Here is a 25,309-nt window from a genome sequence, read left to right on the forward strand (position 1 = left end):
ACTATGCATATGGTCTGGGACAAGTAGCTGTATTGTAAGGGAAAAGCTGAAAACAGGCACTGCTCTTCTATACTGCGTTTGCCATGTGTCAGAGAGAGTCCTGGTCATTGTGTGCCTTATAGTCTCATACAAACACCATCATACAATCATTTCACACAAACACCATCATACAATCATTTCACACAAACACCATCATACAATCATTTCACACAAACACCATCATACAATCATTTCACACAAACACCATCATACAATCATTTCACACAAACACCATCATACAATCATTTCATACAAACACCATCATACAATCATTTCACACAAACACCATCATACAATCATTTCACACAAACACCATCATGCAATTATTTCATACAAACACCATCATACAATCATTTCACACAAACACCATCATACAATCATTTCACACAAACACCATCATACAATCATTTCACACAAACACCATCATACAATCATTTCACACAAACACCATCATACAATCATTTCACACAAACACCATCATACAATCATTTCATACAAACACCATCATACAATCATTTCACACAAACACCATCATACAATCATTTTATACAAACACCATCATACAATCATTTTATACAAGCACCATCATACAATCATTTCACACAAGCACCATCATACAATCATTTCATACAAGCACCATCATATCATTTCATACAAACACCATCATACAATCATTTCATACAAACACCATCATACAATCATTTCATACAAGCACAATCATACAATCATTTCATACAAGCACCATCATACAATCATTTCATACAAGCACCATCATACAATCATTTCACACAAGCACCATCATACAATCATTTCATACAAGCACCATCATACCATTTCATACAAACACCATCATACAATCATTTCATACAAACACCATCATACAATCATTTCATACAAGCACCATCATACAATCATTTCATACAAGCACCATCAGTTGTGTAGGATGCTTGCAAATAAAAGCTGCCAGGTACCACGTATTCTAAAATTCTTCTCTCATCCCATTTTCTGTTCGAGTTTTCCTCCTTACCACTGTGTCCTTTCCTATTTAAAAAAATAATTGAAAGCGAGGACACCCATATGCTTGAAACCAGATAGCTTGTGAAATCGGCTCTGATTATAGAGACTTGTCTTTAGCAAGAAAGCCATTGATCCAGAGCCTTCTTGGCAGAGATTCAGTTGGACCAAGTTAAAACCATTTCTGTAGTTCAACTATATCTTGAGATGTTTTCCTCCATGTTTAGCTACTGTGAGTAATACATTCAAGGCTCCCATATGTTTGATAATATGCTTATGATTTCGTCATTCTTGGTGATTTGAAAGTGGATACCACTGTCTTGGAACTCTAGCAACATTTCTAAAATGGAATCCTCTACATAGAAATTTAACATATAGAAACTAATAGAGGGTAAAGATAAATTTAAGTGATTGCTTAGGAATGCCTTTGCCCTTTGTGTCTCTTCTCTAAATTGTAATTAGCTCCCTCTTTTCTTTGTTGATGAAAGGGAAAGACATCATCTTGGGTTCCGTATCCTAAGGCTTTGGCTTTCAAAGTCATTTCATACCTTCCAGAAACCACAGACACACTCACACACACACAGACACACTTTGTTCTTAGATACTTCATACATGTGGATAGTGCATTCTGATTTCTATTCCCTTCATCTGCCTTATTTCCCTCTTACCCATGCTTCTTACTATAAGTACCTTTTCCACATTTGTATCATTGTGTTTTTATGACTCTCTAGGCTGATCCATCTGGCAGAAGGAACTATCTCTCAGAGCATGGCAGGTTCATCAGGAGGTATACAACTGAAGAATGTCTGACCTTTCCTCAGAATCCATCAGTCCACAGTGCATCAGGGAGGGGTAGGTAATGAGGGCCCTCCCTAATCTGTATTAACTACTGACAGGCCCTGTCTTGTGCACACCTAATGCATGTAGGCACTACAGCTACGAGATAATGCTTGCATTGGCTGAGTCATGTAGAGAAGATGGGATTTCACAGTTCTTCCCTCTTTCTTCCAGCTCTTGCATTCTTGCCACGGCCTCTTCTGCATTATTATCTAGTCTTAGATGGGGTGAAACTAATGTTTTGTTCATGGCTGATTGAGCATTGGACTGTCTCTTATTCTTAGCACCTACAACTATCATATATGTCTGCGCTCACAACAATTCACTGCAATGAGAAATCTCTGTGTTTCAGACTGACAGTCATACTCATTTGTCGATAAGTATAAACATTAAGTATTTGGACCGCAGTTTGGCATTCTGTTAATTTAGCTAATCGGTGATATTATGTTCCCTCTTTTTCATATAACCCCTTCAATCAGGGTTTTTAGCCTGGTTTATTTTGTACAAAATCTTCTTCTGTGGAGTGGGTCTCAAAACACATAAAAGAGCCCTCGGTTATTCCCTATAACAGTCATGCCAGTATTAGATAGTTGGAAACAAATTACTGTGCAGGATGGTTTTGTACTTCATGGGGTTCTCAGCTGTGTAACCGTGATCCCTTGTTCCAGCAGACTACACTGAACTTCCCAGCACTATGAAAACTGTTGGTCTTTCTCTTGTTTCTTTTCCTTCGGTATCTCAAAATTTTCACTGTAGAAATCTCTTGTGTTCTTGCCTAAGTTTATTCCAAGGTGTCTTTCTTCCACTCCCATTTGCTTATAAATATTATGAACAGGTTTATTTCTCTAATTTCTTTATAACTATGTTTATCATTTGAAAGCATATTTTTGTGAGCTAATTTTGTATTTTGCTACTTTACAGAAAGCCTTTATCTTTGTGAGGTTTTGCAGGAAGTTTGTAGGATCTATGTGTAGACTTACAACATCTTCAAATATGAATAGTTTACTTCTTTCTTTTCTGTTTGTATTTTTATGACCTTCTATTGTCTTAACACCATGGATAAGACTCTAATTACTATATTAGATACAGTGAGGAGAATAGAAATCCTTATTTTGTTTCTGATCTAGTAGTAATACTTTTAGGGTTTTTTTCCTCTGGGATATTAGCCAGAAGATATTGCCTGTAGACTGGTTATATACAGCCTTTTTAATGTTAAGTTCCCTATATTTCTTGTCTCTCAAAGGTTCTATCATGAAGGATGTAGTTGCTTTTTTGCTTTGTTTGATTTGTTTTTGACACAGGCCTTTTCTGCATCTATTAAGATGATCCTGTGGTTTCTGTCATTGAAGCTATTCGTTTAGAGTGTCTTGGTTATGCTTTTTCATCTTAGGACTAGGACTTTATTTGCAACTACAGCAATGACAAAGGTTGACCAATAACAAAGTCACCCCAGATAAATCAGAGGCAGGGGGAGAGGAATCCTGTCACTTTTCCTGGGGAGATACCAACAAATGTCTATTAACCCCCCAGGCAGGGCATCATGAAGACCAGAGCAATCTCAAGGTTAGCTTGGTGAATCAATGCTTCCATTGGGCTTGCTTATAGAAGTGTTGTTGAGGGGATACTTACAAGAACATGAGTGATTCAAAAGCACACACATCATTGAAAATTACCCTCCAACACAGGTGACAACTTACTAGAGTTGCATCTCTTGAGGTCCCTGTCCAACTTATGGACTTGGGCTGATTTAAGTCCTTGAGATATTTGTACCCAAGATTTAAAAGTATAGGGGCCTTTGCAAGTATGAGAAGAACTGTGTTTTCTTTCAATTTGCCACAAAATCTGAAAGACCCAAAGACTAACACAAAATGCCAGTTAGAAGCATCACAAGTATTACCTTAAATACAAAGCATCCTAACAACCAGGGAGTAAAGCTGCAATGTCATAGATATTAAAGGAATATTTGTGGGAGAAGCTAGATTCTGGTCATATAGGAGGTAGAGACAAGAAAGCAAGATGTCTTCAGCTACCTCCTGTTCTGCAGGGTGCTCTCTTACAGCTCCCTAAAGAAGTTCCCTGGCATTCTTTGCTCCTGGTAATGCAGACACACCACTCCTGCCATTTTGTAGAAGGAGTCCTTTCATCTCTCCAAGGCCAGGCACTACTACCAAGCCACCTTGTGAGATGGGGCCAAGCTTGCTTTGTGCTTTGTGATTCTTTCCCTGAATTTGAACACTACCACGACCATGAAAGTATAATTTAACAATGTCTTTAGTTGGATATGCCCCTAGCCTTCAAGCCCAGATTCTCCTGGCTTGGCCACTGCCTGACCAGGCCAGGCCAGTCCAACCACTGCAGCTTCTTCAGGCATCTCTGTCCTTGTGAGCCAAAGCCTAGGGAAGTGTTATAGTTTCTACTTTAACACTTATCTCTTCAAACATTACCTCCTATGCCAAAGCAATGTTTTCTCAAAGAAGTAAACAGAAGGGCCTTCTTTGAGTGGTAAGATAAGGAATAAGAATATTGGCTTTCTTCTTCACTCCAACAGGGTGGCTCAACATGGTAGCCAACAGTGGGTCCAGCCTCTAACAATGCCTCAAGTGAGATATGCCCAGTGCATTCCAGTTGGATTTCTCTTGCCAATACCTCTTCCAGCAATACTTGAGGATTACTCCTTAATATATCAGCTGCCTAGTTAATACACACTTCTGAAGTCTACCTAGAAGTCAGTTCAAATTCCGGCTCTGCTTCGAAGAAGCTGTGTGACCTTTTGAAATTACCCTTACCACTTGCAGCCTTGTTTTTTTGTTTGTTTGTTTTTGTTTTGTTTTCTTTTCAAAAGTAAACCACAGGCAGACACGTTTACCTCAGGCAAGACAACAGAGGAACTGAGGCAGTGCATGTGAAGTGCTTGGCCCAGCACCTGGATTCTATGGTCTTCATAATGTTTTCCTCTGCTCTTGGCTTCTGTATTCTCGTGGCCTCAGTGAGCCACTTTTGTAATAAAAGAATATATCCAGACCTGAAAAATAACCAATTGAATTCAAAGTATAATCCTTGCCTGATGAAACCTAGGTTTCCTAAGCCACAAAGGGGAGAGAGTGCTAATCTCTGTTAGGACAAGTCTCTCATTAGGCTCAGTAGTTCCTAGACGAGTCAGTATACAGGCTAAATCTTATGTGTTTAGGTCAAAGAGGGCTTCAGAGTTCACCCAGAAAAACTGCGGGAAGAACTTGCTTTACATGAGAGTAAAGGGTCCTTTTAACAACGCTTCCAAATCAAGAGAACCACCTCCTCCAAAGATTAGAGCAATCTTCCATCTCTAAGGTTTTTCCTATCTCTGTCCATCCCGGTTTGAAGTTCTGGCTAAGTGTTTATAACCCATCAGACTCAAATCCTTGCTAGTGTGAAAGAAGCAGGCTTGGTTGCTGTTGTTGGCAGGGTGGAGAGGTTTATGGATGAGCACATTTATTGTTTAGTGACTCAGTTACCTGTGAGATACTAGGCTTGCAGTTTACAGGAACAAAGTAAATGCTGCCTCTGCACTCCTGAGGCTTCCAGTCTAGACAAAGGAAGTGCTTTGAAAACAAAGCAGATTGCTAAAAATGGATAGGGTGAGGGCAGGGATGGAGGCAGAGGTGGGGTAGGGGTAATATTTAAATGTGACAGTCAAAAGTTCCCTGCATCTCAGTTGGTCCCTACAAGATCAGAAAGAGGCAGGAAGATAGATACATTGTGTTCTTAGGTGTAGAAGAGACTCAGTGATTTTGGGCAACATGAAGGCACTTCATGTGCAGAGATAGGAAGGGGTGGGAAGAGACTGGGAAAGGGGGCGGGGCTTGGTAGAGTCACCTACCTGTTGATAATATCAACTGGGGTTTTGCTGCAAAAGAAAAAAAAGAGAGAGAACCAGGAATATGTTTTTCACACCCATTTCTACATCTATATCTGAGATTCTGATCACAAAAACTTGACTAAGCAGTTGAGCGCACTATGGTTTGAATCTGTTTTCTACTACATGCGTATGTTCTGAGTGCGTGCTTCCCAACCCTTGGTATGATTTTGATGCAGAATAATCTTTAGGAGCTATAGCCTAGCTGGCCACTAGAGATGGGTCTTTCAAAGTTGCAGTATCTGGCTCTGGCCTTGTTTTCTATATTCTTTCTACAACAAAGTGAGGAGTCTCTGTTGTTTACCCTTTTCCTGCCTTTTGCCATGAGAGACTGAAACGCTGGGCCAAAACATGTCTTTCTCTCTGATGTTGTTCTGCAAGGCATTACAGTCACAGAGTTAAATATGTAAACGATACAGAAACAGTGCATATGCAAGTTTATATAACTCAAGACATAAAGACCCGAAGAAAAAAACAAAAGCCATTTGTATGCTAGCCTCAATAAAGTGATAACGATGCAGAAAGATGGATGATGCCTGGGCAGAAAGAGTCTGATGCAATGATGATATGCTGGAGGGAGATAAGAAAGGTGGATTTGTTCTGAACCTTCTTTGTGTCCCTGGGTCATCAGAGGGAAGGTGTAAGTTAATAGAGGTCTTATAGCTCGCTTACTTTAAGGGAGAAGAGAAGGAGAATGTCAGGGTGATCTTCTTGCTTCTGTAGGGTTCTCAGAATTCTTCAAGTGAAAGCATTCCCTGTGCTAAGGTAGCAGAGGTTGTGGGTACCTTAGCTTGTTCTAAATTGACTTGTAAAGATTAACGGTCTCGGTTGGATCCTGAGTGAGTAGGATAGGAGAAGAAAGTGCATACATGGGATTGTCTCGTGAACTGGGAAAGGAGAAGTGAGAAAGAGTACTCGTTTCATAGAGATAGGAGCCTTGGAGTGTTTGGAGTTTCTCAGATAGGAAGTACTTGACATATTTGCTTTCTGATAGGACTGGACTGTTGTATCAGTGGAGGAAAATGATAACTCGAGAGAATGAAGAGTCTTCAGAAGGAATAGTCAAGAGTAGTTTTAGCTTGTGTGTGTGTGTGTGTGTGTGTGTGTGTGTGTGTGTGTGTGTGTGTGTGTATGTACCCATGCACAAGGCTCAGTAGTACATTTGCCCCACATCTGAAAATCCCTGTGTTGGGCCTCCAGCACTATGACAAACAAAAGCATATTATTGCTAAATACAAGATACGCATGACCCTCATCCTCCACCACAGCCAGGAGCTTGTGACCTCGAAGATTCTGATTCTGTGCTTATCAGATGGTCTATGAGAGTCTCTCTTTTCTAGTATTTTCCCAGGTCCTGCTGGTCCAGAGAGCATTTTGAGAAAGGGGAACTTGAGAACAACGTATTTTCTCAGTTTTCAAAGACTAGGAGACAGACAATGGGCAGCTACTGAACAAGACAACTAAAGTGTACTGTAAGGATGGAATAAGAAGAGATCAAGAGGGGACTAGAGAAGCACTGTGTTATGGAGTGGGTAAGAGAACATTAGATTTGGGGCAGAGCTGAGGACCCATTGGAGATATGCAACTGGTTCCGGCAGAAAATCAGTCTGTAGCAGCCTTGGTTCCCATAGGGATAAGAGGATGGCCGGATCTCTTTATTTCTGAGGTTTACACACACACACACACACACACACACACACACACACACACACACACACACACTGTTAGGCTTAATGAGGATAAGGGTTTGTAAGAATTGCAGTAATGACTCAGGTCTCTAAGTTAAGCAGGAATGCAGGTAGACTTATTATTTCTGTTAAATGGGTGTCAGTTGGGATAGGAACAACAGTTTCTGTGCAGAGACATGTAAAGGCCATTCTGGAGGGAAAAAAACACAGCTTATTATATGAAACATGCTATTATCTTCAAAAACCCTGTGATTCTAATCGAGAAGATGAGGCGAGTGGAAGGGCTGCGGCTATTCTGTGATCCAGTCGTGTTAAGTAAGAACACATTTCTCTAGAAGAGCAGATTACTCAATAAATATCATTTTAAATGGCAGATAACATAACCAGTACTCCAAAGATAAAACTATTGCTATCATCCCTTAAACTGCTCATTAATGCCATCTTGGCCACAATCTTTTGCATCCTTTTTGTCCTAGTAGTTTCTGTCTTCTCCTTACAAGATGCTGCGGCTCCTGCCAGCTCCTCTCGGTTCAAGTCAAGATGAAAGGAGCGAAGGGTGATGCTAACCGTGATTGCCAGCCCTCCCCACTCCAAAGTCAGAAGAAAAAAAAATCAAAAGCTATTTTAGAAACCACCAAAAGAATTCTTGCTTACATGTCCCTATCAGAAAACTCATCAGATCTCCATGCTGCAAGGGAGGACATGAAATGTATTCTTTCCCACACTCGATCCAGGTTGAAGAGAGAAACCAAGACTGGGAGCGGGTAGATTAGCTCACTCCTAAGATGTCTTGTCCAGTAGTCTCTGGGGAGCTCAAGCATCTCTTCAAAGCCACCCGTCCATGAACAATGTCCTTTTACTGTAAATATACTGGAATCCATATTAAGACCTGTCTTTTTTCTTTGCCAATTGGTTCTTCTCTCAGGAAGGTAAAGGTCTGAGTTTGAAAGAACACAGGGAACAGACTGGGACTGAAGTGATTCTCTTACTTAGTTCAGGCTCCAGCCTAAGTTAGTCATTGTTTGGGGGAAAGAGAAGATAAGCTATGATACCCAGACTTTATTCAGGGACAGCAGTCAGTCCTTGCCACTGATTCTTACGCAGTTTGGTCAGGGAGTACCCACCGTACCCACTCTGAGAGGCGAGAATTGTTTCCCTCAGCTAAGTCTTTGGCTTTCTCTCTTAAGAACATTACAAGAAGAGTCTCAGCAAAACATGAAGAAAGGTCTGATACCACATAAGCAAGCAATGGAAACACTGTGTTCTACAATTCAGAGGCAGGGAATTTGAGGCCACAAATTCTGAAGAAATCACTAGAAAAGCCCAAAACATCATTCAGTAGGGTTTGCAGTCTTTGGGATGAAGGATAAAATCTCTGACACATAGCTATGAGCCTCTGTGAGATCAGGCTTCTGATCTCTCTTAGCTGTAGCTCCCTGCTCTGATTCTTGAGCTTGATTGTTTGATATCTCTTTTGCATATATACTATGCTTAGGATGATATATCATGCAGGGTCTCAGTAGAGAAGCAGATGAAGCACTCAGAAAAATGATATAACACAGTTACATGAAGGAGCTCCTTCAGAAGTGTGAGTAGGAATAATGAAGCCAGAAAAAGACGGTCTCCTTTCTGTTCCCTTCTTTGTCTATTTTACTGTCTGTCTCTGTCTGCCTGTGTGTCTCTCTCTCCCTTTTACTGCATCCCTCTTTCCCTCCACCCCCCTCTTTCTCTTCTCTGACCTGCCAGTATCTCCTATGAGTAATACAAAGCTAGAAGGCATAAAACAAAGGAAGATGTGGTCCAAATCAATACAACTGCCTGGAGATGCTGCTGGGTATTTCCGTGTGGTTCTAAAGCTCTGGTCCATCCTTCAGAGACTGCCCAGGTGCCCAAGCAAACTTGATATTACCTACTAAGATCCATGTTATGAAGAACCCTCCTTGCCCCCTCTGTTCTTTACCTTCACCTCTGCACACATCACTCAACAACGTACTGGATCTGCTCTTTTAAGAGGTCAGTGCCTCCACTAAGCTGTGAGGCTACCTCAGGTTTGTTTTTGTGTGTGAATTTTTGTGTTTTTGACCTTGACTTAGTGCTTCCCAAAGTACTTACTAAACTTGGAAAGATGAATGTGTACAAACAAAAGGGAAAGGTTCACAGGCATCTCTTTCAAGCATCGCTCTCTGAGTACTCTTCGAAATATTAGGAATTTTGCATCCATCAGTTCCAATGTTATATGAGTAATTTGATAGTCCCAGGACTTTCATGGGGACATATGTCACATGTCAAATTTGTAGCAACAGCTTGAATCTCAATTGTCTAAAGCAACAGCTAGCCTAATTGCACGAAAGCTGGTACTCTCTGCCCCTTTCCCGTACTAAATTTTGTAAAAATAGTTTTTAAAGGCAGGCATAGTGGTAGGTGCTTTAATCTCAGCCCTGGGGAGACATAGAGAGAAGAATGCCTAGGATTTTTTTGGCCAACTCACATAGCCTACTTGGCAAGTTCCAAAAAAAATAAAAAGATGAACAGACAGACAGACACACAGACACACACACACACACACACACACACACACACACATGCACGCACAAGTGTGCACTCACACACACAGAGACAGACAAACTCATACATATACATACATATATGCACACACAGAGAGAAAAGTAAGTGGTATATTTGAACCCCATGCTTTTCTACTACTGACCCCTTGCACTCAGTCCAGACAGGATCCTTAGTGGCAGTGACGTCTGGTAGCATTACAACATCTTAAGTCCACCCATGTAATGGAAAGGATCTTCTCTATCCAAAGAGTAGGCTACAGCCAGACTTGCCGCTGATGCAGCAATGCATTAAGTGACATCACTCTGAAGTGGGGCTGCAAGCTTCCTTATATGGTATTGGGATGGTACCTGGACATGCCACGGTCCTCTCTAGCATGCTTATATCTACAAACCCGTGGGTGTGACATCTCCAACATGACAGTCTTTGCTCCAATGGTAACTTGTCACTTTTCGTTCCAATCTCATCTGGGTTATTTGCTGTCTTTGTAGAAAATGGAAGTGCAAACCATCTTAAATAGAGACAGATATGTCACTTTTGCCCACCCATCTTCCAAACTAGCTCAAGTGTCCTGATTCAACTGTCCTGTGTCCCATCAGCTTCTGCCAAGTAGTAAAGGTTCCATGCTGCATGTTGATGAATGAAAGAAATATAAATATTGAATGTCTGGATATTTGCAAGCAGGCAAGTGTATACCATGCAACTTAGAGTGGCCCGAGTCCCAAAACTTGCCCTGCACTGTTTTTATGACCCATGGACTAGGAAGGGAGGATCTTCCTTTTGTCCCTCATTTCAGGTTAATAAGGAAAAGACTCTGCTTTGTAAAATAGGGGGACAGTAGGATCATGTGGGGACACAAACAGGGTGAGAGAAGAACAGGGAAGAAAGGGACATGAGGTAGTAATGTTAATTAGAGGCATTACTGAGCAAGTTTAGCCACCTTGTAATCTTAGTCGAAATTGACATTACTAGGGAATATTAAGGAAATGGCCATAGTGTTGAGATCGCTGTGGGTCACACTCCACGAAGGGAGGAGACTGGTTCAGTGGTTAAGTGCACTAGTTAAGCTCCCTGAGGACCTGGGTTCAGTTCCTAGCACCCACATGGCCACTCATAACTGTCTATAATGACAGTTTCAGAGGGTTCAGTACTATCTTTTGGTCTCTGTGGATACCAAGCACACACACATACGTATATAGAGGCAACACACTCATAGTAGTGCCTTGGACATAAGAACTGTTCAGAATCCTTCTGTTGAGCTGTCCTTTGAGGGAAGAAATGAGAAAAGATATAGATGGTAGGTGGTAAGACTAGAGGTATTCATGTTATTCCCCCCGGCCCCTCCCCCCACCTCGTGAAACTAGAGTGAGCTGGGAGACGGAGTGTCCATACATTGAGGACGAGATGTGTTCTTGTTCTCTAACTTAGGTCATAGCTCTTAGCAACCAGAGAAATGAAACTCTTGTGTAACACATGCCAATTCATGGAAATCCTCCAGAATGGTGCTGTGCCACATCCGAGTTGACAGTCACCTGGAGGCTCTGGTGGCCGGCTCCTGGGGGAAGAAGAGGCCCTGTTGCTGAGGTCCGTACATCAGCCAGTGCAGCACCACTTTCAGCTACTCTTTGGATAGTGGTTATGCTGCTTTTAAAAGGACCTGAAAACCCACTGCGCTATACCCAACAAGAGAATAAGAACAAGCCTTCAGGACTTTAGCTTAGCTGCCCTGGAGTCTCTGTATCCTGCCATTTGCTAGGAGCACCGGACACAGTGGAGTGCGAAATGCCCTCTGATGTAAAAGCCAAGCACACAACAGCTTTGTCTGGGAAGCTTTCTTCCATCCCTCTCCCTGCCTTTCATTTCTTACTGTCCTTTTGTGTACCACAAATGCTATGCATATTCTTCCTATGCCTTTATGGCTGTCGAAGTCTCTTTCCTAGGTACCCCATGAGACAGCAGGGAAATTAATGCACGGAGGGACTTCAAGCAGAAAAATCCATCTAACCTGGTGACAGTTGGTAAGCATTAGAGAAAATTTCATTTACTTGAGAACCATAACTTGGGCAATTTCATTTCAGCTTACTTCACTGCCCTTCCCAAAGCTTCAGTTCAATCAGAGACAGGAAGAAAAAGAAACGTCCCTGAATTTGGCCAGAGAGAGGACTTTGAATTGGCTATAAGGCTGTCCAGAGAAAAGGACCTGTTAAGAAAAATCTCATTGTTGTTGATCCAAATCTGACTTTCTGACACTTTATTCCAGTTCCGTGAAAATGAAATGTGGCTGATGAAATCAGGGCATGCTCTGTAAGATGGCATAGATGTCTTCTGCCTTCTCCTTCCTCCTCCTTTCCCCTTTGCACTCACCCTCCCCTTCCTCCTCCTCCTCCTCCTCCTCTCCTCCTCCTCCTCTTCCTCCTCCTCCTCCTCCTCTTCTTCTTCTTCCTGTCTTTAGATGCATTATCTCAACCACTTACTTCTGTTTATTATGAATGCTATTCCCCAGCTCATCCTGAAGTGAAATGTGCTCATTTTAATAGGCAGGCTGAGAACAAATTCTGAAATGAGAAAAAAGTGGTATTGTCAGTGATTCCTACTGGACAGGAAGGGAGACTGGACACTCACAAAGAGATAGTCAGCTGGTGACAGGTGAGCCGGACAGCTTCACTCAGCAGCTGGGGGCCATCAGCCTGCACTTCCATGATCTTGTCTTTAATCTCAGGGCAGAGTGACCCACAGACTGCTCTGGGCTCTGGGATGTCATGTGCTTTGAAGATTGTGATGGACAGATGCTAAAAGTTTTATCAGCAGCGTCAAGAAACCTCCTCTCCCATGAAAGACCTTTGACCTGGGTCTTGTTCTTTTTATTTTTGGTCTTTTACATGCCCCAAATTTAACTCTTCCAAATAAGCCTGAAATCATGGTGCTGGTTTTTGTAATGTAACTGATTTAATTTAGGATTCAAGTTAAAATTAAATCAACTACACTGCTGAAAGTCTACTTCTGCTTCGAACTCTTCTGTATCACCAACTCTTTAAGCACTGCACTTTTCTAGTCAGCCTACATTTGCCTGGTTTATGTTAATATAAGTAAATTCTGAAGGGTTATAGCACACTATGAAGATTCACTGTTTTAAGAAATCACAATTCTGGTACAGTTTTGTTCCTTTTATAACAGTCTCTTTTCTGTCTCCTTCAATAGAACTACTTTCTACTGTCCTTCAATAGAGCAACAGATCTACCTTCTGATGGTATGTCTGCAGTGAACTACAGACTTCCCATCAGATCACACCTGGTAGATTCTGACCACCTTGGTGACCAATCCTACCCATCACAGAGAACTATTAAAGACATGTGGATCACATTCAAACCGAAGCACATGAAAAGGCACGGAAAGTACACATGTATGCTCTCTATTTGTGTTTCTCTCTCTCTCTCTCTCTCTCTCTCTCTCTCTCTCTCTCTCTCTCTCCCTCACACTCTCATAAAACCATCATATTCAAACATAAGGGCTCAACTGCAGTGACTTCCCTTAGTATGCCCACCAAAGCCACACCACACCTCTACACAACAGTGTTGAATGAAGTTTTCATTCTTTTAGAACCTCACAGTGGGGATTCAATTCTAATACCCAAATCACATCAGCTCGACTGCCTTTTGGAAGAAAAAAAAAAGAATGGAGATTTTATAACAAATAAACTAATATTTTGAAGTATCTCTGAGCCAACGTCTAATTCGTATGTATATGTGGAAGGTGAGTGACCAGACGTAATGGGGTTTCACTTCATCTTTGATGTGAGGCTTAAACCTAAGAGTCAATTAACTGTTGGTTGCATAGCTGTGTAGTTATTAGGTATTTTAGGCTTTTTTTTGGTTATTATGGTATGCCAAAGAGTTCCAATACACTTTTCACCAGAAGTATAAAACTGTGTGGGGAAAACAAAATAATCTCAAACAGCAATTAGTGACAAGACAATGTGATAATTAAGTATATTTTACAGTGACAAAGTGTGCTGAAGGGTCAAATGCAGAGAAGAGAATGGGGTAGAATGAGGTGTTAATTGCATGGGGTACACTGGTCAGGAACAAACCCTTCCAGAACTGCCTTTGATGCCTCTGTACGGGGAAACCACCTAGAAGACAGCCTTAAATAGCTTTAAAAAACCCTGCGTTTGATTATGTTACATCTCTCTGCCTGTGGTTTATGATTTTCGATATTATAGTCTATTAGTTAGCTTAGTATCTGAGGAAAAAACGATTATAGCAAGAGTGCTGGATTTAATCCCATGGACTAAAACACCAACCAACGAGAGCCCCATGGCTCCAGCTGCATGTAGCAGAGAATGGCATTGTCTGGCATCAATGGGAGAAATGGCCTTTGGTTCAGTGAAGGCTTGTTTTCCCAGCATAGGGGAATGCCAAGGCTCTAAGGTGGGAGTGGGTGGTTGGGAGTGGGAGCATCTTCATAGAAGCAAGGAGAGGGAGGAGAGAATAGCGTTTGAAATGTAAATAACATAGTATATCCAATAAAAATGATTTTAAAAAGAGTGCTGAATTTAGAAGTTGAATTCAACTTAGTTAACTTAGGACTGATATAGTATTCAAAGAACTAGGTTTCAGAGTAACTAAAGATCTTCTAGACCCCTAGGAAATTAAAGGAGTTAAGGAACCCTACATCAGGAATTATTAACATCTATGGTGGTTTGAATATTCTTGGTTCATGGGACATGGTACTATTAGGAGGTATGGCCTTGTTGGAGGAAGTATGTTACTGTGGAGGTGGGCTTTGAGGTCCTATTCTCAGGCTCTGCCCATTTCAGAAAAGGCCCTCCTCTTGCCTGCTTGCAGAAGACAGCCTTCTCCTGGCTATCTTGGGCTCAAGATGTAAAACTCTTGGCAACTCCAGCACCAAGTCAGCTGGCTTGATACTGGGGCTGGTATACAGGTTCAAAGGTTTAGCTCATCATCATTTACAGGAAGCATGGTAGCACAGGCCGTCATGGTGCTGGAGAGGTAACTGAGACTACATCTAGATCAGCAGACAGCAGGAAGAAAGAATGAGTCATTGGGCCTGGCTTGAACTTTGAAACCCAGAAATACACCCCCATCCCCCAGTGACATACTTCTTGTAGGAGCCATTTTCATTTAAAGTACCACAATGAGAAACATCGGTTTTGATTCATTGAGGGAAAGGACTGCATTGTCTGAACATAAGGCGAGATTAAACTTAATCCTGTGTAGACAAAAGGGAGCTGAATGGAGAAGACAGACTCATTTTCCTTACTCTTAAGATACTTTAGCCAGGAACTATATGTAGGGGATAAGGGATGCCCCACCCCATCCAATTCTTCAACTCTTCAACCAACAATTGTTCTATAAATCAATTATGTCGTGAGCTAGCTGCAGTTGGTTCAGACCCTAGAGATTAAAACTTTACAAAACTTCCACCATTCCAGATGTCAATTGCAAATGAATTCCCAGGATACCCACATTTCTAACTAATATGGCTACAAACTGAAGGCTCTCATCGCCTATGTTCAGATTTGATAATTTGCTATAATGACTCACAAACTTAGGCAACAATTTGTTTATGTTTCCAGGTTGTTAGAAAGTCTATAAGAGAATCAAATGAACTGCTAGATGAAGAGGAGGGGAGATCAGAAAGGAGGAAATAAGAATTCTCTTTTTAAGAAATCGTAACATCTTACCTTCCCAGCACACAGGAATATACATGAGCTTCTGAACCTCTGGAAGCTTCTTGAGCTCTTTACGTTGAAAATTTTTATCAGTACTTCATCATGTAGACATGCTAGATATGAATTCAATAGTCAATCTTTCTCCCCTTTTTGGAGAAATTGGGTAAGCTTTTAATTATGATCTAATGTTTATAGTGAAAAGCCATGTGGTGGTTTGAAAAAAAAAAAAAGGGGGTCCCCAGAGGCCCGTAGGGAGTGGCATTATAAGGTGGTATGGCCTTGTTGAAAGAACTGTGACACTAGGGGCAGGCTTTTGGATCTCACATGCTCAAGTCAGGCCTAGTATGACTTTCTCTTCCTGCTGCCTGCCAATTCAGATGTAGAACTCTCAGCTGCTTCTCCAGAACCATGTCTGCCTGTGCACTGGCATGCTTCCTGTCATGATGATGATGGACTAAACCTCTGAACTGTGAGTCAGCCCCAGTGAAATGTTTTTGTTTATAAGAGTTGCTTTGGTCATGGTGTCTCTTCCCAGCAATAGAGACCCTAACTGAGACAACCCACCAGCCTTAAACTATCTGCTAGCCTATCCATGGATGCCACCATGCAACAAAACATCTTCTTGACCTCTAGAAAATTACAAGGGTTTAAGTATCCCTGTGCCGGGAATCATTGTCAAAGATTAAATATTAATAAAAAGGATGGTATAGCACCCTTATCACTTAGAAAACATTTTTAGAAACCCTGTGTCGATGCTAGACCTGTGAGGTGTGCGGGTGGCTGGTAGAGTGAGGCTTTGGAAGACATGGCTCCTAACGTGTTGGCTTCAGAACCGGAGTATCCGAAGGGCATCCGGGCTGTGTTGCTGGGGCCACCCAGGGCTGGCAAGGAGACCCAGGCACCCAAATTGGCTGAAAGATTCTGTGTCTGTCATTTGGCCACTGGGGGCATGCTGAGAGCCACGGTAGCTTCAGCCTCAGAGCTGGGAAAGAAGCTGAAGGCGACAATGGATGCTGGAAAACTGGTGAGTGATGACGTGGTCGTGGAGCTCATTGAGAAGAATTTGGAGACTCCTTCATGCAGGAATGGCTTCCTTCTAGATGGCTTCCCTCGGACTGTGAGGCAGGCTGAAATGCTTGATGACCTCATGGATAAGAGGAAAGAGAAACTCGATTCAGTCATTGAGTTCAGCATCCAAGACTCCCTGCTGATCCGGAGAATCACTGGAAGGCTGATTCACCCCAAGAGTGGCCGGTCCTACCATGAGGTGTTCAACCCTCCAAAGGAGCCCATGAAAGATGATATCACTGGGGAGCCCCTGGTCCACAGTCAGATGACAACGAGAAGGCCTTGAAGACCCGCCTGGAGGCCTACCACACTCAGACCACTCCCCTTGTGGAGCACTACAGGAAACGGGGCATTCACCGCGCCATCGATGCATCCTAGTCCCCTGATGTCGTGTTTGCAAGCATCCTGGCAGCCTTCTCCAAAGCCACATCCTAGTAACCGAAGGCCAGGCGAGACCGCACCACTGCTCATCTCCCCGCCGTGTGATCCCTGCTCTTAGGTGCTGGGCAGAAGGGAAAAAGGGTGGTCACGGAAAGGAAAGAAGGAAGGAAGGAAGGAAGGAAGGAAGGAAGGAAGGAAGGAAGGAAGGATAGATGGATGGATGGTGAGGGAGGTGGGGGGGCCGAGAGGAGCATTTGGAACAGTGGTAGTGTTATAATTAGTAAGAATTTTTTTTTAACATATAGGTGAGAATTTTTAAAGTATATGTAAGGGAAAGGATTAATTTTTTTTAAACTGTGATTGGAGGGCATTGGTGCAAATAAGAAGACATGGTATTATTTTTAAGCAATCGGCATCTTGTTTCCTCTGGACCACAAAGCTAATTAATGCTCTTTAAGAGACCTCAGCTTCTACATAAGAACCTCGTGGATCACCAGGCCAAGAACACAGCAGTCAGACTGGGCCTGTGTATCCTGTGCAGAGGAGAGGACTGTTAACTGCCGGTGGTTCCCCATTCCATGAAGTTACAGACTCACCCGCACGTGTGGAAGAGAGAGGGGTATGAGCTAATGGGTGCTGGCTCAGCAGGTCATTGTTACTGGAATTGTGGGAAGCAAGGGGAGACAGATCTCACACTTGTGACTTAAGAGTTCCCTGTTCTGGTGAGAGAGCACACACTAGTCTTACAGCCTTGCCTTCATGCATCCACGGGACCCTTTAAAGGCCTAGGGGTGTGTCAGGGGCATGAGTGCCTGGCACTCGAAAGCCCTGGGTTCAGCCCTCTACAGTGTCTTAAGCTAAGTCATCCAAAGATTGCCCTTCTCACCCTCAAATCCTGGGACTGGGGTTGCCCAACAACACTGTGATGTATTTTTCAATGAGGTGCCTTTCATAACTGACCAAATGCTGCCATGTTTGGCCCCTGAGTCAATAAGTATGTTGAAAATTTGTAAAAAAAAAAAAAAAAAAAGAAAGAAAGAAAGAAAGAAAAAGAAACCCTGTGTCCCTGTGTCAAGAACAAAGATGTATTTTTTTTTTTTTATCACATAACTGGGTCTGACACTGGAGTGCTTCTGTTTTTTTGAAACTAGGTAAAAGAAAAAAAGAGAGGTGATGACAATGAGGGTAGAATGTCTGGTAGGAATGATCTTAGTAATAGAAATCAAGTAGTGTAGACTCAAGTGTCCCAGGAATCCCTTAGGTATAGAAGATAGCTTGAAGGACAGTCAGTTGTAACAGTTGTGTGTGTGTGTGTGTGTGTGTGTGTGTGTGTGTGTGTGTGTGTGTATACATAAGCATTCTCAAACCAAAATTCCACTTCAGTGGGATTATTCTCTGTTTTTTCCTTTTGTATCAACTTTGGGATACTGTAAGCTTCCAGAGTAATGATGGCATCTCAGTAACAAAACTTACCATTAGTCTGGTGAAAGTCGGTTGAAAGAAGATGTATTTTATTTAGAAAATTTGGGGAAAACAGTGCTGTAACACTCTAAACAGTGGGCATTTCTGATTTGTTGAAAGTCTTCCCTAGAAGATGACGGAGACCTGCTGCCGTCAGAATAGATAGTCCTCTGGCTTCATTGCAGAATGTTCTGAACAGGCAACGGCAATCAAAAGCACAAAACAGCCAAGAATTTCATTCGGAGAAATAAAGAAAAGAAAAAAACAGATATCTGTTCATTGGAATTCATCACTGTTCCTGAACAAAGGTCAATAGGACAACTCAAGATATGTCTCTGGGGTTTCAGTAACAACACGAGTCATTTAGATTACTACAGTGACCCTGTGCAGGTGTGTTTGTGAACATTCCTACCACATCATGTCAACTATATGAAAACGAACTGACAACCCACACTTAAGTAATCAAATAAATATAAAAATGTAAGACTAAGTTGTGTTGACAGGTTCCCACATTGTACTTTCAGAGATGAAACCTTTGGGACAGCATAGTGACATGTGTATGGGATCCCATGACTCAATGGTGAGGAAGAATTATCACAAGTTCAAGATTAGCCTGGATTACACATGAACTTTCAGGTTGGTTTGTGCTATTTTTTTCCACATCTCAAAACATTTTCACAGGACTTTGGAAATCCTTGTAGACAAATCAAGGCCTTATTCAGTAACATCTATGGTGCCCAATGGGTTAAGGAACATGTCCAGTGGAACACTGTCTATGGCAGCTGACTTGTCCTCCTGCTTCTCAGAAATAAAGCAGAGTTTACAGAAGGAGATGACCTCTGGCCAGTGTCCGATTCTATCACTGACATCAGACAAACCTTTTCCTTTCCAGATGAACTGCAAATTAATTTAATTTTAGTAGAAGAAATGTGTGATTTCTCTCATTAAAATATCCATAAAGAGATTGAATATTTTTAATCATGTCACAATGAAATTGAACCAGAGTCTGTTTTTTATGCATTCAGTGCAAAGACATTATCATTTGATTGAGTGTATCTTATTCCACATTTTTTTATCTTATGAAGAGTGTGGAATCTGTCCTTTTAAATTGGCAGATGTAAAGTCGTTTAAAAGAATGAATATTGGCAAGGACACTGGTCACAGAGAAAGAAAAGATGACTTTGCTCCCCTCGTTTCACTGAGGAATTGTGCGGGTGTCATTTCATCTCTTGTCCTGCTTGAGACTTCGTTTCTTCCTTTGAATAATGAATGACTTTGAATAGACAGCAAGCTTCAGTTAATGGCCTGTGATATTTGAGAACAGGCAAGTCTATTTTCAGAAAGAGTTTCTAAATGTAACATAGGAAGTATTAATTCCACTGAGCCTGGGAAGTTCCAAAAGTCAAGAAGATGAGACTGGGGGTCAGGACGCCAAAATGTTGGGTACAAAATAGCTGTCTAATGAGAAAACTCAAGACATAAAGAGGATTTTTCTCAGTTATCTAGCTGAGTATCAATCCATGTACAGAAGCATGTGAACAGACTACTTACCACTGGAGTGTATCCTCTAAGAGGTCATAATTTACCAACTGCATCCCCAAATCCATGTACAAATCTGATGGTACGTCAGAGTGTCAGAGGTGATTTTGAGTTAGATGAGATCAAATCTCTTTGTTGACATTCCTAGACTTTTAGAAAGTGAGGTCTAGCCTTACACATGTGTCTTGTCTCATCTTGTGACACCTGCCATGTTGTAAATGCAGCAAGAATGCCCTCACTACACACCAGGAAAATGTCATGGCCATGTTCCCAAACTTCTCAGTCTTCAGAACTGTAAAACAAATAAACCAGTTTTAATACATTATTTGGGTTTGGATATTTTGTTACAGATACAGAATATGGCCTAAAACTCAACCAAAAGATTGAAGAAAAAAAATCATCTAAAAGTATTGGACGTCTGGGAAAAATAACTATTGCCACCAACTCAGCTTCATTGCCAATGGTATTCATGATAAAATTATCTCAACAGTAGAGGAAAATTAGCCCCAGACTAAATTCTGCTTTAGTCTTACCTTGCAAAAGTAAGGTACGTAAGAGAGTAAGACCTACCAGGTCTTAACTGGTTCCAAGAAATTTCACTATATCTCAGGTCAGTTGTCTAGAATATTTATTTAAAAGTTCATAATATCCAACACCCCAAAACCCAGCTCCATTTCCCTGGACCTCCATCTATATTATTACATGGTCCCTCTACTTCCTCCTTTCCAGGATGCTCAAGATAGTACCTGGCTTCCTCTTAAACTGATTTCACTGCAGGGTAGGGCCTTCTTTGTTCTCCCTAGGTTGTCTCACATACCTCTTACACTGACCAGGACCACTAAGGTAGGCTTTTCAGGGTACTATCTAGAAAATTGTACCAGCAATCCCCCCAAACAGAGTGAGCTTAGCTTTATTCTTGGCTCTAAATCCCCTGTCCTTGGACCTGCTCAGTTACCCAGCTCCTGAAAACTACCCGTGAAAGAGAACTGACCTTAGCTCACCTGATTAGAACCCTGCACAACCCCTATTCTCCCAAGACCTCTTGGCTAAGGACCCATACAACTGTTTAGGAGAATAGTCTCTCTCAGCTCCATCTATTAAAGACCCCCCAACTACCAAAAGGCTCAGCCCAATGCTCTGCCTTGAAATGATGGTCTGGTAAGCTAAAAACCCATATGAACAAAACAGCAACCTAACTCCAGATGTCCAGTTTTTGTCTTAAGAATATAAGCAAAAGAAGAAACCAAGACAATGTATGACCTTCAAGTATCACCAAACTCTATAATAGCTGTTCCTAATGTGAATGGCTTAGGTGAAACTCAAGACAGAATTTAAAAAGAATGGCTATAAACATGCTCCTTAGTTTAAAATATTCAAAGAGGACATTAATGAACACTTGAATGAATTTAAGGAAGACAAAAATAAACTGAAATCCAAAAGGACAATTCAGGATATTAGAACTGAATATGATAAAGAGATAGAAATAATGAAGAAAAATCTAAATAGAAGTGAAGCTGGAAATGAAACTTTCAATAAGTCTAATCAAAAGCTTGTTGGCAAGCCTCATTAATGGATGACGCCATGTAGAAGATAGAATATATTGAAGACAAGGTAGAGGGATCAGATCGTTCAATCAAAGAAAACACTACATTTCAAACAGTTTGTTAAATGAAATGTAGAAACCCTGAAATGACCCCTCCCAAAAAATTCTAAAATTATGGGTACAGAAGATGGAGAATTCCAAGTTAAAGACATAGAATACACCTTCAATAAAACCATGAAAGATAGTTTCCCAATTGTAGAAAAAAAGCTGCTTTTCTACATATAAGAGGCACACAAAACATTTAATTGATAGGACCATAAACAAACTCCCTGGGGCCAGATTGCAGTTAAAATACCAAATACACAACAAAGAAAAGGGTTTGGAAGCTGCAAGAGAGAAGGAAGTATTAAAAAGGTCGTTCCATCAGAATAATAACTATTTCTAAATGGAGGCTTTAATGCCAGAAGAGCCTGAAGCAATGTGACTCAAGTCCTGCAAGAACAGAGACATTCCAGCTTCATTGCAGACAAAATGATCCATCATAATTAAAGGAGAAAGAAAACATTCCATGTTAAAAAAAAAGTTAGGCAAATTTATGACTACCAGACTGGCTCTTTATGGAAGACTGGAAGGGACCCTTTGGACGGAAAGGAAGGGTGAACACAACCAAGAGATGGAGAGGAACAATAAGTGACACAAAGTTAGGCCACAAAGTATGCAAAGTAGGACCGAGAAGACAAACCACAAAGTTCCTCAAAAGGGCAGTGGTTAGAAAACACCTGTCAATCATAACTCTGGGTCATAAAGGTTTGTTAGTCAACAGACACAGGGCGACTGCTACTATTGAAAAACCAGGACCCATTGCTTTCTTGTTGAAAAGTAATATACCTCACCTTCAACAATAAATACCATCTTAGAATGAAAGAATGAAAAAGTTTTCAAGGAGAATGGGGCCAGAAAACAGTCATCACTACTCCACTGTCTACAAAATAGACCATAAACCAAAAGGAAACAGAAGATCAGAGAATGGCACATTATTCTGATCAAGGGAGCAACCCACCAAGTGGACATGAAATTTTTAACACAATACCCAGCACCCAAGAAAGTAAAATTAGTATTTCCAATCATGGGTAAGAACTTTGCAGCCATACAAGGAAGCATGAAGAGAAAAATTAATTAAGCAAAACTGATGGACTATGAGCAAGCCATGGAATGTGTTTGCCAAAACAAGGGCATTAATCCAGTTATAACTGTATGTTACATCATGAAATGGTAGGGGAAAGAATAAAGAGTGGAATATGTAAAGTGAGGAGGGTAGAAATCAAACCTCCAGACACAGAGACATAAGCTGGTGGTATAAATGCTACTGTGATAGAATCATGGCTGAATCGTGGCTGCGTCTGGACAGAACACACCAGGCCAATGCAATTCCATGTGGGAGAGGTTAATTGGAGGCAACAGAGACAAAAGGGGGAAAGAGAGAAGAAGGAGGGGCAAAGGTCAGGAAGTGTCTGCTTTTTATTTAAACTGTGACTTAACTACTGGCAGGTAAAGGTGGGAGGTAAACCAGATGGACACTGGGAATGTATGGCCATCGTCATAGCAACAGATGCATGGGTCCCTGTTGCCTGTGAGTGATGTCACCGCTGGGTTCAGAGGTGAAAGCCAGTTCCTGATACCAACAAATACTCTGAGTTCCATCAATGCCATTTCAGACTTTACTAAGCAAAAAAAAACAGATGAGTCGAAGACATGAAATAGAAGTTATCTGAAGCAAAACCCAGATGCAAAACCAATTAAGACAGTGAACAGATTCAGAGAATTGTGGGAAAACTTCATGTTGCCAAAGGGTCAGGAGAGGACACAAAAATGGATTTGAAAGGACAGTGACTAAAACATGTTTAAGTGATGTGAAAACTATCAGGTTGCAGGTATCAGAAGTGAAAAAACTTCAAAGCATAAGACTCAGAATTGCCACTGGGCTAAGGTACATAATAGCCAAAGTGTTCCAAGCTAGTGATGAAAGTAAAATTATGCACTGGCTAGGGAAGGACCAGGGAGCCAGCGTAGACAGTACAGTGCTTGCTACATAAGTATGATGCTTTGAGCTTGATCCCCAGGAAGCCTAGCGAAGAAACAAGGCGCAGGGGCTTGCATCTGTAATCTCAGCATTTAGGAGACAAATGGAGCTCAGGGGCCCATTGGCCAACCAGCTTGAAAAATGGCAAGCTTTAGGTTCACTGAGAGACTCCGTGTTCACGAAAACAAAACAAAACAAAACAAACCTAAGGTGGAGAATGGTAAAGGTAGACACACAATGTGAATCTCTGGTCATGTGTGCACATATGCTCACACAACTGAGAAACACCACCTGAAGGTGGCTTCTTGTCTCTACATGCATGTACACGGGTAAGTGGTTCAGTTACTAACCCTCTGTAACCCATGGAGCTCAGCCGTCATAGGAACCACAGGGAGCTGGTTTCATGGATTCATCTTACAGTGTTAAAGAGCGTCCTAGGTTGGCTAACCCTCATAGGTATGGGATAGAGTCTGACTGTGACCTTAGTTTGGCTCCCAGAGATTCTAGCAATGTGGGAAGGGAGGATGTGATTTAATTTGCTCATTTGCATTTCATTCTGCCTTTTTCTGTCCAATAATTTATTTCTCTAATGCACAAATGGCTTTATCTGTGCCTTTAAACCACCCTAACAAATTTATGCTGGTGTCTTTTCATACTGTTCTCTGAAATAAATTCATTTGAAGTGAATTACTCTTGTAAGTCTCTTGCATCTTTGTATCCTTTGAGAGCTTAGAATTGGTTTGTTTTGGAATTTTTGTTTGCAGGTTCATTTTGAGTACCAGAGCCCAACTTTTTCCCCCACATGAACGTTCTTCTTTACAACACCTCTCCTACTCCTAAGCTGGGAAGATGTTCATAACTGACCTGGGTCTATATGGCCCAGAAAGACACCGGGAACAATGACAGACCCATCATGGACTCCACAGGTTATCTCCGTTTTTGAAAATCTTATTTTTCCTTTAGTTCTTCTTCTTTCCGCTCTCATACTTTCCTCTAAATCCATAACCACTGTACAGTGGAGGCCCTGGCTGTCACTGAAAGCCCACAGGAGCCTATTCATTGGGCTTTATTGCAGGACTCACCTCATTTAGAATTCCTGGTCACACAGAGTCCAAGTTTTTGGTCACTACTACCTACTTTCAGAGTTCGAACAATACACAATTTATGTTTTCCATTTGTTTCTTGCCCATGGAAAGGTTTCTTTTATCCAGAGGCTAGCTTGATCTTTCTATTTTTCTGTCTATCTATGTATGTATGTATGTATGTATGTATGTATGTATGTATGTATGTATGTATCTATCTATCTATCTATCTATCTATCTATCTTCATCATCATCATCTATCTAATTTATCATCTATCTATCCTTCTCTCTTATATCACATCCCCACTACAGTTTCTCCTCCCTCTGCTTCTCACAGTCTCTCCATCCTCACCTCTCTTTTCCCAGAGATCGAATCCTCCATTTCCCTTCCTAAAAATGTAGGCCTATCAACTGCAACTGATAATAAGCTA

The 25,309-nt window shown here is 41.4% G+C and overlaps 1 pseudogene across 1 annotated transcript; it reads left to right on the forward strand.

Moving 5' to 3' along the window:
• The first annotated feature begins 16,524 nt into the window (after positions 1-16,524).
• On the forward strand, positions 16,525-17,227 carry LOC308428887 (adenylate kinase 2, mitochondrial-like; annotated as a pseudogene). The gene has a single exon. The product of its transcript is annotated as an adenylate kinase 2, mitochondrial-like (transcript).
• Positions 17,228-25,309: the final 8,082 nt, after the last annotated feature.

The sequence above is a fragment of the Micromys minutus genome (assembly GCF_963924665.1).
Source record: "Micromys minutus genome assembly, chromosome: 13".
NCBI classification, from domain to species: Eukaryota; Metazoa; Chordata; class Mammalia; order Rodentia; family Muridae; genus Micromys; species Micromys minutus.